This window comes from Cervus canadensis, chromosome 4 (genome assembly GCF_019320065.1).
Source record: "Cervus canadensis isolate Bull #8, Minnesota chromosome 4, ASM1932006v1, whole genome shotgun sequence".
In the NCBI taxonomy this organism is placed as follows: domain Eukaryota; kingdom Metazoa; phylum Chordata; class Mammalia; order Artiodactyla; family Cervidae; genus Cervus; species Cervus canadensis.
The window spans coordinates 84,792,415-84,805,648 of record NC_057389.1 but is presented as its reverse complement, the minus strand read 5'-3'; the positions used below and the strand labels follow the sequence as shown (position 1 = coordinate 84,805,648).

The 13,234-nt window shown below is 43.1% G+C and overlaps 1 long non-coding RNA gene across 1 annotated transcript in view; it reads left to right on the top strand.

Moving 5' to 3' along the window:
* Window positions 1–10,799, top strand: part of LOC122439410 — a 28,147-nt gene extending 17,348 nt beyond the window's left edge. Inside the window, exons 4-5 of the long non-coding RNA XR_006268856.1 lie at window positions 3,430–3,439; window positions 10,757–10,799. This is a non-coding gene — a long non-coding RNA (uncharacterized LOC122439410). The remainder of the gene's footprint in view (window positions 1–3,429; window positions 3,440–10,756) is intronic.
* The last annotated feature ends 2,435 nt before the right edge of the window (window positions 10,800–13,234 follow it).

The window sequence follows — 13,234 nt, the reverse complement described above, 5'->3', positions numbered from 1 at the left end:
GGTGACAACAGTCCCATCATAAAGTCTTGTTGATTAATTGAGTGGTTGAATGTCTTCTTTCCTTTCTCTCTGTTCTTTTTTTCTCTTTCTCTCCTTCCTTTCTTCCTTCATGACTTGTTCATTCGTGTCTTTTGCCCATTTTTTCACTGGCGGGTCAAGTGTTTTCCTTGTAAGAGCTTTCCATATATTAAGGTTAGCAGCACTTTGTAGGTGATATTTGTGCAAAACATTTTATACAGCATGTTAATTATGTATTAATGTAATTCATGGTGATTGATATTTCATATGTAGAAGTTTTAAATTTGCATGCCACAATGTACACTAGCCTTTCTGGGTTACTTTTGGAGAGATATTAGGCAATGGGAGACATTAGGAAGCCTTCTGGAGTACTGGAAATATCCTAGATGCTTATCTGAGTATTGCTTACAGAAGTGTATACATATATAAAAAATCATTGAATTGCACACATAATACCTGTACATATTGTTATATATAAGGTATAACTCAAAAAGAAGTTTAAAAATCAGTTTCCCTTTTTACTTGTGAGTTTTGTTCACTGATTTTTTAAAAGCAGTTTTATTTAGATACTACTGACATACATTTTTTAAAAATAATTTTAAAATTTTATTATTTTTGGCTGCACTGACTCTTCATTGTCTTGTGTGGGCTTCGTCTAGTTGCAGTAAGTGGGGGCTTCTCCCTAGTTGTGGTGCACAGGCTTCTCATGAGTTGGCTTCTCTTATTGCAGAGCACTGGCTACAGGGAGTGTGGGCTTCAGCAGTTGCATCTCTTGGGCTCTGGAGTGCAGGCTCAGTAGCTGTGGCAGGAATTTGATTGCCCCAAGGCATGTGGAATCTTCCTGGACTGGGGATGGAACCCATGTCCCCTGCATTGGCAGGCAGACATGGATTTCATGTCTTTACCTCTTGACTACCAGGGAAGTCCCTAAACTGCACATTTTAAAATTGTACAATTTGATAAATTTTAGCATATGTATTCAAGTGTAAGGGCTTGATAGTTGGCTCAGTGGTATAGAATCTGCCTGCCAGTGTAAGCGACGTGGGTTCGACCCCTGGGTGGGGAAGATCCCCTGGAAGAGGAAATGGCAACCCGCTCCAGTATTCTTGCCTGGAAAAATCCCATGGACAGAGGAGCCTGGAGGGCTACAGTCCATGGGGTCAAAAAGAGTTGGACATGACTGAGCGACTGAGCGCAGCACACAACACATTCAAGTGTAAAACCGTAACCATAATCAAGATTGTGAACATATGCATCGCCCCAAGAAGTTTCCTCATACTCCTTTATAATCTCTTCCTCCTACCCATTCACCACTATTTACATTTTCTAGAATTCTATGTAAATGGACACAAATAGTATGTAATCTTCTTTGTCTGGCTTCTTTTAGTCAGCATAAGTATTTTGAGATTTATCTGTGCTGGTGTATGTATCAATAGTGCCATCCTTTTTTTAATGATTTTTTTAATTGAAGTATAGTTAATTTATAAGATTGTTTTAAAGTACACAGCAAAGTGATTGTGTATATGTATATACACATTTATATATATATATATGTTTTGTTACATTCAGTCACTCAGTTGTGTCTGCCTCTTTGTGACCCCATGGACTGCAGTACACTAGGCTTCCCTCTCTCCAGGCTATTCTCCTGGAGTTTGCTCAGACTCATGTCCATTGAATCAGTGATGCCATCCAACCATCTCATCCTCTGTCACCCTCTTCTCCTCCTGCCTTCAATCTTTCCCAGCATCAGGGTTTTTTTCAGCGAGTTTCGGCTCTTCACATCATGTGGCCAAAGTATTGGAGCTTCAGCTTCAGCGTCAGTCCTTCCAATGCACATTCAGGATTGATTTCCTTTAGGATTGACTGATTTGATCTTCTTGCTGTCCAAGAACTCTCAAAAGTCTTCTCTAACACCACAGTTTGACAGCATCTGTTCTTCAGTGCTCAGCCTTCTTTATGGTCCAACTCTCACATCTGTATATGACTACTGGAAAAACCATGGCTTTGACTAGACGGACCTTTGTCAGCAAAGTGATGTCTCTGCTTTTTAATACACTATCTAGGTTTGTCATAGCTTTTCTTCCAAGGAGCAAGCGTCTTTTAATTTCATGGCTATAGTCACTGTCTGCAGTGATTTTTGGAGCCCAAGAAAATAGTCTGCCACTGTTTACATTTTTCCCCCATCTATTTGCCATGAAGTAATGGGACTGGATGCCATGATCTTAGTTTTCTGAATGTTGAGTTTTAAGCCAACTTTTTCTCTATTTCAGCTTTAAGAGGCCCTTTTGTTCCTCTTCTCTTATATATGCTCTTTTTCAGATTCTTTTCCATTATAGATTATTACAAAATATTGAATATAGTTTCCTGTGCTGTAGAGCAGGTCTTTGCTGTTTACCTATTTTATATATAATAGTGTGTATATCTTAATCTCAAACTTCTAATTTATCTCTGCCCCTCTACCCCGCTCTCTCCTTTGGTAACCATGTTTGTTTTCTATGTCTGTCAGTCTATTTCTGTTTTGTAAATAAGTTCATTTGTATCATTTTTTAAGATTCTACATTTAAGTGATATCATATGATTATGACTTAATTCCCTCAGTATGATGGTCTCTAGGTCCATCCATGTTGCTACGAATGTATAGTACCTTCCTTTATATTGCTGAGTAGTGCTTCGTTGTATGGCTAGTCAATAATTTGTTTAACCATTTATCTAGTGATGAAAAATGTGGGTTGTTTCCAGTTTGGGGGCTACTACACATAAAACTGCTACAATTCAAGTGCAAGTCTGTATGTGGACATATACTTTGATTTCTCTTGGATAAATTCTTTCACTGATTTTTATTCTTAGAAAATCCTCTCCCACCAAATGAGAGGATATATATTTTATTTTCTATTTGGGTTTTTTTTTTTTTTACATTTCATTTTAATCAGCTGGAGTTAATTTTATTGGGTAGTGTGAGGTAGGGATTTCAACAGACTTTTCCTCCCAAAATAGCCATTTTCTCTATCACCATTTAATGAAGAATTGGTTCCTTCCTCCTTGATTTATAATATGTAGTTCCCCTCCCTGCTGTTGTTCCAGGAATTGGGACAATTGTAGGAAATTCCCTTCCCACACACTTCCAGCCCCCTGTAATATCCCTCAATTAATTCTGAGTATCCCCATAGCATATCTTGTGGTTACACAACTCATGCTGATAAAGTTCACACACTTTCTCAGATATTGGAGTCACTCACACCCAAGTTCAACTCTCCACTGATTGGCAAGAGATTTGGGCATCTGTCCCATTTGTGAAGGGATCAGATATTGCCAGAGTGGGCAGACAAGAGTGACCCATGCTGAAGATGGCAAAGCCAACTCATGAGACCACCCTTTTAGCCATAACCACTTCCTTTCTGCTTGACTTTGCAGGATGAGGCTGGTAAGAATCTTGGTTAGAGATGATGAGTCTTGCATGCCAGGCTGAAAGTCCTGCTCTGCGCACAATCCTTCACTGGGTACTGAGGATGTAGAGGTTCCTTATCTTTAAGCCCCGCACTCAAGAAGCTCACCAACAAGTAAACAGACAATTATGGTTCATTCACTCATTCCATTTATGTGTTGTGTGGGTGTGTGGGTGTGTGTGTGTGTGCACATGCATGGCGCACGCGCTCAGTCGTGTCTGACTCTTTTTTTCTTTTTTTTTTTTTATTAGTTGGAGGCTAATTACTTCACAACATTTCAGTGGGTTTTGTCATACATTGATATGAATCAGCCATAGATTTACATGTATTCCCCATCCCAATCCCCCCTCCCACCTCCCTCTCCACCTGATTCCTCTGGGTCTTCCCAGTGCACCAGGCCCGAGCACTTGTCTCATGCATCCCACCTGGGCTGGTGACCTGTTTCACCATAGATAATATACATGCTGTTCTTTCGAAACATCCCACCCTCACCTTCTCCCAGAGAGTTCAAAAATCTGTTCTGTACTTCTGTGTCTCTTTTTCTGTTTTGCATATAGGGTTATCATTACCATCTTTCTAAATTCCATATATATGTGTTAGTATGCTGTAATGTTCTTTATCTTTATGGCTTACTTCACTCTGTATAATGGGCTCGAGTTTCATCCATCTCATTAGAACTGATCCAAATGAATTCTTTTTAACAGCTGAGTTAATATTCCATGGTGTATATGTACCACAGCTTTCTTATCCATTCGTCTGCTGATGGGCATCTAGGTTGCTTCCATGTCCTGGCTATTATAAACAGTGCTGCGATGAACATTGGGGTGCACGTGTCTCTTTCAGATCTAGTTTCCTCAGTGTGTATGTCCAGAAGTGGGATTGCTGGGTCATATGGCAGTTCTATTTCCAGGTTTTTAAGAAATGTGTCTGACTCTTTGATACCCATGAGTATAGCCTGCCAGGCTCCTCTGTCCGTGGAAGACGAGAATACTAAAATGGGTTGCTATTTCCTTCTCCAGGGGATCTTCCTGACCCAGGGATAGAACCTGTGTCTCTTGCATCTCGTGCATTGGCAGGCAGATTCTTTACCACTAATACGACCTAGGAAGCCTTAATATTCATTGACCACTAGCTAAATACCAGATGCTCCTCTGAGGGCTTAGGATACACAAGTGAACAAAACAGTCAAAGATCCCTGCCCTTGTGCCGCTTGGCAGGGAGAAAGACAATACAATGATGAGGTCCTAATAAAAAGTATACATATGATACGTTAGAAGGTGATAAATGCTTTGGAAAAAGTAGATCAGATAAGGGATCTGGGAATGGTGAGGAGGGAGGGACAGTGAATTAAAATATGGTGGCCAAGGTGGACCCTTGAGGATCTTGGTGGCAGTCTCCTTGAGAATAGACTGTAGTGCCAGGACAGTGGGAGCAAAGAGAAGTGTCCCCACCCAGCTGGTGAGGGGTGATGGAGGGCTTCCAGTGCCTCTTGAAGGATATGATGGGAAGTCAGCTGACAGGAAAGAAGACAGCAGGGAAGAGTGTTCTAGGCAGAGAAGGCAGCGTAGGCAACCATGACAGAAAGAGTGGCCCTGTAGAGCGCCACAGATGGCTCACTCCAGCTGGAGGGCCGGGGCAGGTGAGGGGGCAGTGTCCCCGCTGAAACCAGAGACAGCTTGAGTGAAGCTCACAGCCCAGGAATGTCAGACTGCAGGTGGGCCCTCATCACAGTAATTGCATCTGTGCTCATTGCTTAGCGGATCTGTGATTTTTTTTTTTCCAGAGCCAGGAGCTGGAGTAGTGGGGAGCTCTGCCGGCCTGTATTGAGTGCAGGTCTGCCAGAGCTATCTGGTCCCTCAGAGCCAGAGCTTCCCCGCCCCAAGATCCCAAGCTGACTGTCGCTAGTCATGCCCTGCTCATAGAGCACACACCTTGGGAAAGGTGGGGGTGGGGACAGTGTGCCTGTCCCTGGGTCTCTGAAGCTAGTCTGGCAGGGTAGCCACTGAGACTGTAGCTGTGGCTTCTGATCTCAGAAGGAGGCAGGAAGCTGTGGCCAAGGCCCCAGTAGCATTTGCTCCTCTAAAAGGAGAAGAAGTGTGTGCCAGGAAATGTGTGCAGCAGCCCCTTCCTGGCCTGGGCCTGAGTGGCCTCAGTCTGGCCAGTTCCTGGATCTGACCTGAGGCCTTGTGATGGCAGCATTGCCCACTCACTTCTTCCCTCCACAACAGAATGCCCGCTTTTGGGGTGACAGTGGTCAGGGTGGCCAGTGACGCCAAAGCCTCTGGGCCCCAGCAGTAGTGGAATCTGTGACCACAGGCCTCAGGGTGACTGGAGACCTCCCCACACACACCCCGCCCCAGGGCCTCTCTGGGTTGGGGCTTCCCATGACTGTAGCCGCAGAGGTTTCTCAGGCCCTTTTTCTCTGACGCTTTTTCCATAGAACAGCTAGGAACGAATGTGAACCACTATCTGGAGCCCAGGTCTCTGAAAGCCTCACGGATTCTCCCCTGCTCCCCGTCATCTGCCTCCACACCCGAACTCTGTCCAGAAGCCTAGTCGAGGACTCAGGTCTTCCATTGCAGTGGGACTCAGCCATCTTCTGCTTCTATGATGGCCAGAAGCACTGCAGAGATTCACACTCTGTCCAAATGCAATGAATGTTAGGTCTTGGGATATAACAGTTAACAAGACTGGGCCTGCCATCAAGGAGCAACGAGGAGAGGGAGAGAGACAGATAATAAAGAAGTGAACACATGCACAAACAAGACAATTTCATACAGGCATAAGTGCTGTTAATAAAATAAGGCACTATGATAGGGTTTAACTGGGTGAGCACCATGAGACGGGGTCCTCAGATAAGGCCTCCTGAGGAGGGGAACATCTGAGTTCAGACCTGAGTGACAACTAGAAAAGCCACTCTAGGAAGAAGTGAGGGTATAGAAGAGCAGTGCCAAGGCCTTGCATGGGAGTACGGGGAGACTTTGAGGAAGATGGAGCTAGTGCAGCTGGGAGGGGGCAGCGGAAGGGGATGTGTCAGAAAGGTAGGCTGGGCTAGAGCACGAACAGCCTGTAGGCCTGGTAAGGACTCCGAATTCTATTCCAAGTTGCAGGATTTTAAAGCAGGATAATGATGTAATCTAATTTAGGTTTTTCAAAGATTCATCAGGCTGCTGAGAGACAGTAGACAGTAGTGGGCCAAAAATAGGAGAGCGTGAACTCTCTATATATTTTGAAAACAGAACTGAAAGACCTGCTGACAGACAAAGGGTGTGAGAGTTTGAAAGGAGTCAGGGATGAGTTGGAAGATTTTGACTGAACCATTGAATGGATTGGGGTGCCATGAACGGAAATGGGCAGGACCACAAAAAAGTAGGTTGAAGAGTTGTGGGAACACGAGAGTTCTGTGTTTTCTTTCATATGTTCATGATGCTTCAATTAGCAAATAACAGAAAGTACAAGTAAAACTGGTCTAAACATCAGGTGGGATGTATTGACTCTGATTCCTGAGAAGTCCAGAGTTCAGGCATGTTTTGATCCTTGAATCCTCAGTCTGGCTTTGTCCTCAACCTGGCTTCCTGCAGTGAAATAAAATGGCTATACACCCACCAAAGAAGGAGCTTCTACTACCCAACCATTAAACAGAGTTTCTGAACTTTTGTTCAATTTGGTTGGATCAATTTAGGACCCCAATCGCTGTCGCAAGTGGGAATAGGATTATACTAATTTTCTTCACCAATCAGAGACAGTCTCTGGAGCTGTGGACAGGAATGTATGCTTACAAAAGGTAGGGGGGTGGGTAGGGATGGAATGGATGCTGAGGAAGCACCCCTAAGGGCCACAGAACCATGGTTCATTGGAGATGTCTCTTAGATGTGCAGTGGGAACTACCAAGGGGAAAGCTGGATGTAGGATCCGAAGCTCATGAGAGAGGTCAGACTAGGAAATAAACATTTGTCATTGGTGTATAGATAGTACTTATGGAGCTTCCCTGGTGGCACAGTGAAAAAGAATCCACTTGCTAGTGCAGAATACCTAGGTTTGATCCCTGAGTCAGGAAGATCCCCTGAAGAAGAAAATGACAACCCACTCCAATATTCTTGCTTAGGAAATCTCACAGACAGAGTAGTATGGTGGGCTACAGTCCATGAGGTTGCAAAGAATCAGACATGACCTAGCAACTAAACAACAACATGATAGTTCTTGTAGCATGAGCCTAGAAGAGGATACCTGAGGAGTATAAATGGAAATCTGATAATTCATCCCTGGGGTATGCGAACATTCAGAGGAAGGACTGCTTCTGAAGAGAAGCCAGCAAAGGGAGAACAAAGTTGCAGCCAGAGAGGTACAAGGAAAGCCTGGGGAATTGTAGTCATAGACTTAAGAGAGGGAAGTATACAGGAGAATGTTTTCCTTCAGCTGAGTTGAAAGCTGCTGAGCAAAAAAGCAACATGAGAACAAAGAACTGGATGCTGGATTTGATAACCTTGACAAGTGACTCATGGGAAGACAAACTATAGATGAGGAAGTAAAGTATAGATATAGATGACTTTCAAGACATTTTGCTGTCAGTGAGAAAGAAAAAAGGTGTGACATGTGGGAGGGTCATGGAATCAAGTCAAGCTTAGTTCATCATGATTGGGTCCAGTGCCCATGTGGTTCACAGCTGCAATCCAAGAGGAGCAGCCAGACCACAGGATGGTCATTTTCTTCTCTCTTTTGGGTTGAATGTGGACTTGGAGCAGCCCTGGGCTAGGAGCCCCTTTGCCTCTCAGACCACTTGGTGTCAGAGCATGCAGCCTACCATGTCGTGACTACCCACATATCCATCTCCTCTCAATGCCCCAGGCTGGCACAAGGATAAAGGACTGAACCCCATTCACTGTGGCACCAGCACAGGAGGAAAGTCCTGGGTGTTGACAAGAAAGGCTGATAGCGAGTTGGAAGGGCTGGGGAATGGAAGGGCTGGGCAGCAGTGCATATGGGGCTGGACAGGAACTGAAGTAAAGGGTGAGGGACAGGAAAGCTCCAGTGGCCAGCATGGTGGCCAAGAACAGCATGAGTTCTGAAAAGTCATGAGACCTTGTTTGTGTGGGATGTATATAGTTAAGGGTGGTGAAAAGGGAGAGCTGGGATCACTGAAGAGATTGACCAGAAGGGGAAGGCAAGAACAGGATCCTAAAGGTGTCTGGGTCATACTGGAGTCTGTGCTAAGATGATGGTGGTACTTCCCTGGGAGAAGTCCTATAAGTAGTCTAAGCTGTTGCATGTGTCACGATCACATTTTGAAGTATTGCTCTTCTGAGCGCTGTTGTCTCTTAGCTCATGCCATAAAGAGGAAATGTGTGCGCATGCATGCTCAGTCACTTCAGTCATCTCCGACTCTTTGAGACCCCATGGACTGTGGCCCACCAGGCTCCTCTGTCCAAGGGGTTCTCCAGGCAAGAATACTGGCGTGGGTTGCCATGCCCTCCTCCAGGGGATCTTCCTGACCCAGGAATCGAACCTGCGTCTCCTGCATTGCAGGCAGATTCTTTACCCACTGAACCACCTGGGAAGCCCCATTAAGAGGAAATACCAAACTCCAATATAGAACTTCATTCAGTGAAAGAAGCCACATGGGACATGGTCAGCCTGCAGAGACCATCACTCTAATTCCCAGGGGTAAGATATATCCAGACTGACTCTGGGACCTCAGGTCTCTTGGGAAAAGAGACTTGGCTGGACTGATTGTTTTGAGGGTGAAAGGGGGATATCTATAACAGCTCAGCATGTGGGAAAGAATCTTGGCCACCCATTGCCTGGACACTAGAAGGAGTCTAAAAGTGACAACATTTGATAAATGAAAGTGAACAGTGATCAGATAATGAGTGATCGATTCTGAAACCTAATTTTCAAAAAGGCAGCACAGGTTCAAAGGAAAAAAGAAAAAAGCCAGGTTAGGAAAGGTTGAGTCAAATAGTGAGCAACCTCTGTCCTCAGTGGAGGCTAGGGCCTCAGCCATGCCTGGGGATGAGAGGACATCCCCTGACCTCATGGGAAAGACACTGTAATCAGGATCAATATGATTTTGTGGGGGAGGATATTAAGAGAAAGACCTATAAGATGTTCCTTTGCCTGGACTTTTCTTTCCTCCCACTATCTGGATTCCACACCCACTCCTGCTCATGTGGCCCTTCCCCAGCATCTCCTCACTCCAGCCCCAGAGCAGCCAGCCCACCCCTACCCAGCCTGTCTTCTCTTCACCACCTCCTACACCGGTCCCACTAACCCATTCTTTGATTTTCATTCTGGGCTACAAATATGATATACATTCATTAGAAACAACTTGGAAAACTCAGAAAAGTACCAAAAGGGGTACAAAAACCACCTTCAGTGCCAAACTTGGAGGCAGTTACTTTCTCCTGACACATCATTTTGTATCTTTTTTGACACCCTTACAACCACATCTTATTTTATTTATTTTTTTAGCTGGAACCATGCTTACAGTCCAGTTTATAAATTTTATGAAACAGATTTCATGAGAGTAGGAATGTTATCTATTTTGTTCACTGCTGTTCAGTAGCACGTGGTGGTCACTCAATAAATATTTGTTAGAAGAGTGGATTTTATAATTTGTTTTCACTTAATGCAATGTAACTGTTTTCTGGCATTTTTTTGTGTATTCTCTTATGCTGTTATTTTTTTTTTTTTTGTATGCAGTATATTTTACTCCCATGAAATAAAACACATTTTTTTTTCATATTTGCTGAAAAGTAAAACAATAATATTGTACGAAATGTTATACATTTCGGGTGGGTTGTACATAGATAGCAGTTTCAGAAACATCATTGCATCCACCAGAGAAACTATTCTAAAACTGATATTCACACATTTTTTATAATAATAATATGTTAGAAACATACAGTGTGACATTTAGTATATACATTCCTTTGCTTGCAAGTGAAAAATCCTAATCGCTTCTGTATAACATGCTTTATTTTAAAGCCTAACCTTTAAAAACACTGTTGTGATATTACTAACAACTGCTTTTTATAAAATTAATTTGACATTTCGATATATATACATCCTTTCAGTCATTTTAATGTTAACAATGCTAAACTTAAAAAATAACAAGCTTATAGTAATGTTAAAATGTCATATCGTCAAACATTTGTGTGTCCTCGCAACTGCTAGAAATACTTTTAGTGAAAGATGTCAGACGTTGAGAAAATTCCTTTGAAATCAAAGGAGCTCTCTTTAATTCAGTGGTTTCCTTTTCTCCCTGTATCTTCTCTCTCTCTCCCTTTCTTTCTTAGTGCCCACGACCTTCTAGCATAATTCCGTCTTTCACGGGCAGAGCTGCCCCATGCATGGTCCCAGGATCCCCGTGCAGTGGGGCGCGGCTCACTCGGGCCGGTCCTCCGCGTACCGGCAAGCACTCAGGTCGGACGCCGGGCTCTGCACGCTGGCGTAGCCGAAGCCGGAGTGCTGCTTTGCTTTCCGTCTCAGGCTGGCCGGGCTCGAGTTACACGTGTCCCTATAAACGGACGGAGGAGTCGGCGGCGCGTAAGGGCAGGCGGGCCTCGGCACCGCGGAATTCATATGCTGTTATTTTTAACTGCTGCATGGTATTTTATCCTATGTGTATACAATATTTTTTAATCTAACCCACTGTTAGTAGATATTGAAGTTGCCTTGAATTTTTTTATACTACAGGTAATACCTGGCTGAACATCTTTGAGTATTCATATATAGGTATTTCTACACATTACTTTCAGAAGATAGATTTCTAGAATTGAAATTGCTGGATTGAATGTGCTTCTATATGTTTGTCTAATTGCTCTCCCACCCCAAAAGGCTGATTTACATACATGTCCTTAACCCTTTTCAGTGGAATCTATTATCATGTTTTAAACTTATAGTGAAGATGTACCTTATTTTTACTGAATTTTTTTGATTACTTGTGAAATTGGCTAATTTTTATGTTTACACGCTATATATATTTTTTTTTCTTTTCCATATTACTTAGTTTTCTTCTTGCACCTTATTTTTCTCAGACTCTCTTCTTTTTCTATTTGATTTCTAAGAGCTCCTCATATAATAAATATTTCTGAGTGGCAAAATTTTAAAATTTCATGTTGTATCTTTGTTTAGTCTTTGAGCTTTCTGATAATTGATCTATTTCTGTGCCATAGATTTGATTTTTGTGTTACTCGTTATATTATTTTTTGTAGTATTTTAGTTTTTAGTGTTATTCTACTTTCAAAAATGTCTCTTGGTCAGTATTGTGGATTAACATTCTTCGAATTAAATTTAAACCCATTTTGTTACGTTTTAAAATGAGAGTGCATTAAATATAAATATAAACTTTGGAGAGAATTGGTGTCTTTGTAGTATTTAGTGTTGTAATCTAAGAATATCATTCATCTCTTAATTCATTGGAGCCTTCTTTTATGTTCATCTATAAAGTTTTATAGTGCTCTTCATCTCAATCCGGAACATACCTCGTTTATTCCCATTTTCTATTTTTTATTGTTGTTTCTTTAGTAAAGGAAATATTTTCCTGTAATGTTTGTTTTCACACTTCATAAATATTCAATCACCTTACAAACACTTCTGTGCAGTACAATAGTTTTTAGTTTCTTCTCTTGGAGTTTCTACCCTCTAGGTGCTCACTTTTGGTCTTTCCTCCTTCTCTCTTCTATTTATATACAGGTGGAGGCAGAACTAAGTTTGAATACCTCAAATCAGAGGACAGGTCATCATGGGCCCCTGTTCTCAGAAGAATATGGATGATCTTCTCCCAGTGGGATCATTTGTGCTTACCTTGGAAAGACGAGTCTGATCTGGAGGCAAAGATGTCCAGAGTGAGACAGGAGGGACGCAGTTCGCCCAGCCAAGGAACTTCAGAAACAGGTCTCCTGGGAGGAGCAAGAACTAGGTAGAGCAGAAAGCACCTGGGGGGAGTTGTAGGTAATATGGCTAGAGACTCAGTATAGAAACTGGCTGTGGGTGTTTGGAGCTACCGGAGGCCCTGAATTCCTCATCTGGCAGGAAGATCTGCCCTTGAGGAACATGGGAATGGGAATGGGAGAGCCCAAGGGAAAAGAAGGACTGAATGTGCATATGTCATGGGGCAGGATCTGTGGAAGAGCACCAGAGGGAGCAGAGGTGCTTGAAAGGAGAGGACCTGTCTGCCAATCTCCTTTCGTCAAGTGCCCATGTCTGCTCTCACACCTGAAGGCATCCTTCCTGAGCCTTTCCATGGGCATAAGTTTAGAGGTCCATCCTCCTGGCTCCTAAAAGGCTCATGCTGACTCAGGAACACACACACACACACAAAATGTTGTCCCCAGCACAAACTGTGTCTACTCCACCTAAACAGGTCTTGTTGATATTTACAACTGCTGCTTTAAGATTTCTCTTTCATTCTGAAATCCTACAACACCCGACTTAATTATTGAGTGTCTTCTGGATACCAGATTAAGAGCACATAGCAGCCTGTGTAGTGAGTGGAGGAGGTGGCAGGTGGCAGGCATCTCCTGTATGCAGAGGGCGGCCTTGTGGGTTTCAGTCTGATGCTCCCACAGGTGTCAGTGGCTGAATCACCTCCCTCACTCCTTACCCCACGTTCTCGGGAAATTCACCTTGTGAAACTGTCCTGTCTTCACTACACACTTGGGCCCAGCACGTCCATCCGGCATGTTTCAGATTCCATTACCTTTTTTTCTTTTGGGGGAACTTTAATTCTACGGATTAAAAATACTTTTTTGACATTATTTTGAGTGAGGTTG